General features: G+C 43.2%; 1 non-coding gene across 1 annotated transcript; it reads left to right on the top strand.

Moving 5' to 3' along the window:
* Window positions 1-3,753: 3,753 nt before the first annotated feature.
* Window positions 3,754-3,827, top strand: TRNAI-AAU (transfer RNA isoleucine (anticodon AAU)). Its single transcript has one exon. It is a non-coding gene; the product is annotated as a tRNA-Ile (tRNA).
* The last annotated feature ends 1,613 nt before the right edge of the window (window positions 3,828-5,440 follow it).

Here is a 5,440-nt window from a genome sequence, read left to right as displayed (position 1 = left end):
GGAGAAAAGTATGAAGGAATTGCGATAGTGAGACCAACTCTTCTAACTATCTGCATTACATGGAAAAAGGATATCTTTAGTACTCATGGCCGGTTAGCTCAGTTGGTTAGAGCGTGGTGCTAATAAGGCCAAGGTCGTGGGTTCGATCCCCGTACGGGCCAGGTTGCATTTTTTCTCTCAACTAAACTCTTTTTTTCTCATTTAATCAAGCTCTTATAAATCCATACACTCTGTTGCTCCAGTATACGTTCACTTTCCATTAGTCCTTCTTTTGCCACTGCTGACCAAAGCTCAAGCCGGCAGCGCCAGTAGAACACCACAAGTGCAAGGGATTGTCTCTCCAAGATGGAGACACTGCCTCAGACTATGTCTCGTGAGAGGTGGAGGGAGACCAAGAGCTGATTATTAGATGCGTGGGGATAAGAGGAACATAACTCAGGTGAACAGATTCTGGATAGTGATGCTATAGCTAGGATCAGCAACGTTACAGGGGAAAGGATAGGAAAATAATTAGGTGACAGAAGAATAGAAGTGGCTACAAGGGGGTGTGTCTCTTAAGAGGGCCGAAAGATACACTGAAGGCGAAGGTGAAGTGAAAGAAGAAAGAAAGATCAAAGGAAGTCGACAGTGATTGAGAGAAAACTCACAAAGGCAAATTGAGCAAAAGACAAGGCCTGGGGAGTTAGACTACTTCAATGCAAATTTACGCCGCAGATGAGCATGACAACTGACCCTTGTACAGTGGTGCTGAAACAATTTTCAGTGTGGGGGTGCTGCCATCAAAGGGCTTCTGAAAATCCAGGAATCATACAAAGAACTAGTCCTGCGGAATGAGCCACGCACATTCAGAAAGAGTGGTAATGCTTTGGTTACTTATTGGTAATCTTCATTAGCCTTAGTCCATTGCGTCCTTGTGACAGTCATTATAAAGTAAGGTGATGTCACCTTCCAACAGGAAGAAAGAACAGGAGGATCCTTAAATGCTAGCCCCATGCACCCAACCTGGGTGCCAAGCCCTTGCCAAAGGACTGATGGGAAGGTGGGCAAGATGTACTGTTTGTGACAAAGACAAGATGGACTAATTGTAATGCAGAGTTCAAAACATTGGTACTCAAATGCAAAACAGAAAAATTATTAAGCCATAATGCTTGACAAATGTATGCTCTGAGGACCAAGTAGCCACCCTAGGAATTTCCTAGATTGTTACTCACTGGAATTCAACCCAGGAGGTGGCCATTCCTCTCGTAGACCATCCCTGAACTGGAAGATATTCTAAAAAGCCTTGCAAAGCCAGAAAAATTGACAACTTAATCCACCTACTCAGAGTCATAAAAGTCACCTTCTTGTCTTTTCCAGGCTGTCCAAAAGTCACAAACAAGGAGTCGGTTTTCCTGAACTGCAGAGGCCTGGTGACATGAATGAAAAGAGCTCTTTAAACATCAAGTGTATTCATCAAATGTTCCTCCGGAGAGGAAGGAGAGGGAAGGAAAGAAGGAAGAATTATTTCCTAAGATCTATCAAAAATAGACTTAACCTTTGCAGCAAAGTTAAGGCTAGGCCTTAAAGTTACCCCATCTTCCAAAGTATCAAATGAAGAGAGGACAGCATTTTAAGGCTCCCAGCTCCCCAATTGTTCTCAGCAAGGTGATAGGCAATAGGAAAATAACTTTATAGGAAACAATCTTTATGTCTACAGTATCCAGATCCTCAAAGAGATAAAATTGCAAAGCCTATAAAAGAGTAGGAAGATTCTGAGTTGGAGAAAAGGGATTTTTCAACTGGTCTTACAATTGACAAAAGATCAGAACAGTCTAGACACCAAAGATTGTAACATCGACGAAGGTACAGAAAAGTCCCTAAAAACCTTTATCGCAAAGCAATGAGCTTTCAGAGTGGAAAGAGATTCAAGTGAAACCCATTCAGAAGAAAATGCAAAATAGCAGACAAACTACAGGTAGGTGCCAAAAGATCATGAACAGAACATCACGTCTCAAAAGACTTCCAGTTCTTTGAGTAAGACTTCGAAGTAGAAGGCCTGCTGGAGTGCTGAATTAACTCCACTAAGGAAGAGGAAAGACCCTTTGCTAGCAGTCCAGACTTCTCAACCTCCAAAGCGATAGAGTGAGTTGGAGCAAGAAGGTCAGGGACGACGTTCTGACAGAGACACACTTGAGCAGTACTCAAGGAGGTAGAAGAGCCAGGGGTTCAGAAGAGGAAACCATGACATCTCTGGCCAATAAGGGCCCACAAGAATAAAGTTCCCTCCCCCCTGCTGAGACTTGAAGAGAACCATCTGGATCAATAAAAAGTGGGGGAATGTATAAAGGAGACTTCTCAGCCACTTTATCACCAATACGTCCACTACCTAGGCTCCTTGTTCCGGAAGCCTGGATCAGAATCGACAAAGATGAGCATTGTCCTTGTTTGAAAAGAGATCCAGAAAGGGTTTCACAAACTCTCGGCATATCTCTCAAAACAACGACCTGGATAACGTCAACTCCAGCAAATTTGGAAACCTCCAGCTGTCTGCCATCACATTGTCGGTGCCCTTGATGTGTACTGCCGACGTGTGCAACAGGTTGATCTCTGCCCAATAACCCAATTGTTCTGCTATTGCATTGAAGGATTTTGAATGCATGCTTCACTGTTGGTTAATGTAAAAGACAGCTACCTTATTCTCTGTCTTTACTAGCACATTTTTTTGAGACAGATGATGATGGGAAAACTTCAAAGCCCTGTAGATTACCATCAACTCCATCTATTTCCATGACCTCCGACTCTCTAGGAAAGACCACTTGAATCGACAGGATCAGTCCAACACAGTAGCTCTCCAGCCAGGTTTGCTGGCATCTATTGCGAGGATTCAGGAGCATCCAGGTATATTAGTGTGCACTTAGACCAGTGGTCTTCAAACTCTTTAATGCCGCATCCACCAAATGGAAAAAAAAAAAAATGGTGCCTCCCCTCTGAATTGTCCACAATTCTTCTATTAAATTGACACTGTTTAAATATGTCTAGACCTATTTAAACATTGCAGTTAAGTTCTGTTACTGTTTTAAAAATGCAATCAAATACATGACCCCAAATATACTATTCTGGTCAGGCCAGCCCTACTAACCAATTGCAGCGTCATGCTCTGCTGAGTAAACTGATCTCACGACAGTGAGGAATGCACAGGCCGGGTGGTGCCCGGCGCACAAAAGCGCGCCTTCTTGTGTTGTACGTCTCTTCGCGCAAATGCAAACTCAGATTTCCTGCACTGTGGTCGGCAGGAGAGACATGGGAAGGCGCAGTAGGGAAGGCTTGAGCAACGAACCGTTGGCTATGTTTTGTTGTTACTTTGTTGACATGAGCTCAAGTAATTTGAAGCAGAAGGAACGGCCAGACCTAAAAAAAACTCTCTTACCTCCAACGCCGAATAACCACTATAATTATAATATCTCAAAAGCAGCTGGCCTTGTAAACTTAATGACCAAGCAAGCCAATGCATTTTGGGTTTAGTTGTAAAAGAATAAAAATACTATCCATCCTTTCCTTTTTTTCCGGCAACAAGCGATGTTACAAAGATATCACAGCACACAGTGAAACTGAGTGAAAGAAGAGGCACTGAGGCTGGCGAGCAGCACTCCACAGCTCTTGTTATTGTAATCCAGACAGGGGGCGGAAGGAGAAAAGTATGAAGGAATTGCGATAGTGAGACCAACTCTTCTATCTATCTGCATTACATGGAAAAATGATATCCTTAGTACTCATGGCTGGTTAGCTCAGTTGGTTAGAGCGTGGTGCTAATAACGCCAAGGTCGTGGGTTCGATCCCCGTACGGGCCAGGTTGCATTTTTTCTCTCAACTAAACTCTTTTTTTCTCATTTAATCAAGCTCTTATAAATCCATACACTCTGTTGCTCCAGTATACGTTCACTTTCCATTAGTCCTTCTTTTGCCACTCCTGACCAAAGCTCAAGCCGGCAGCGCCAGTAGAACAACACAAGTGCAAGGGATTGTCTCTCCAAGATGGAGACACTGCCTCAGACTATGTCTCGTGAGAGGTGGAGGGAGACCAAGATCTGATTATTAGATGCGTGGGGATAAGAGGAACATAACTCAGGTGAACAGATTCTGGATAGTGATGCTATAGCTAGGATCAGCAACGTTACAGGGGAAAGGATTGGAAAATAATTAGGTGACAGAAGTATAGAAGTGGCTACAAGGGGGTGTGTCTCTTAAGAGGGCCGAAAGATACACTGAAGGCGAAGGTGAAGTGAAAGAAGAAAGAAAGATCAAAGGAAGTCGACAGTGATTGAGAGAAAACTCACAAAGGCAAATTGAGCAAAAGACAAGGCCTGGGGAGTTAGACTACTTCAATGCAAATTTACGCCGCAGATGAGCATGACAACTGACCCTTGTACAGTGGTGCTGAAACAATTTTCAGTGTGGGGGTGCTGCCATCAAAGGGCTTCTGAAAATCCAGGAATCATACAAAGAACTAGTCCTGCGGAATGAGCCACGCACATTCAGAAAGAGTGGTGATGCGTTGGTTACTTATTGGTAATCTTCATTAGCCTTAGTCCATTGCGTCCTTGTGACAGTCATTACAAAGTAAGGTGATGTCACCTTCCAACAGGAAGAAAGAACAGGAGGATCCTTAAATGCTAGCCCCATGCACCCAACCTGGGTGCCAAGCCCTTGCCAAAGGACTGATGGGAAGGTGGGCAGGATGTAATGTTTGTGACAAAGACAAGATGGACTAATTGTAATGCAGAGTTCAAAACATTGGTACTCAAATGCAAAACAGAAAAATTATTAAGCCATAATGCTTGACAAATGTATGCTCTGAGGACCAAGTAGCCACCCTAGGAATTTCCTAGATTGTTACTCACTGGAATTCAACCCAGGAGGTGGTCATTCCTCTCGTAGACCATCCCTGAACTGAAAGATATTCTAAAAAGCCTTGCAAAGCCAGAAAAATTGACAACTTAACCCACCTACTCAGAGTCATAAAAGTCACCTTCTTGTCTTTTCCAGGCTGTCCAAAAGTCACAAACAAGGAGTCGGTTTTCCTGAACTGCAGAGGCCTGGTGACATGAATGAAAAGAGCTCTTTAAACATCAAGTGTATTCAGCAAATGTTCCTCCCGAGAGGAAGGAGAGGGAATGAAAGAAGGAAGAATTATTTCCTAAGATCTATCAAAAATAGACTTAACCTTTGCAGCAAAGCTAAGGCTAGGCCTTAAAGTTACCCCATCTTCCAAAGTATCAAATGAAGAGAGGACAGCATTTTAAGGCTCCCAACTCCCCAATTGTTCTCAGCAAGGTGATAGGAAATAGGAAAATAACTTTATAGGAAACAATCTTTATGTCTACGGTATCCAGATCCTCAAAGAGATAAAATTGCAAAGCCTATAAAAGAGTAGGAAGATTCTGAGTTGGAGAAAAGGGATTTT

This window comes from Pleurodeles waltl, chromosome 12, assembly GCF_031143425.1.
Source record: "Pleurodeles waltl isolate 20211129_DDA chromosome 12, aPleWal1.hap1.20221129, whole genome shotgun sequence".
Lineage (NCBI taxonomy): Eukaryota > Metazoa > Chordata > Amphibia > Caudata > Salamandridae > Pleurodeles > Pleurodeles waltl.
Note: the sequence above shows the minus strand (reverse complement) of the source record. Positions and strands in the feature narration are given on the sequence as shown.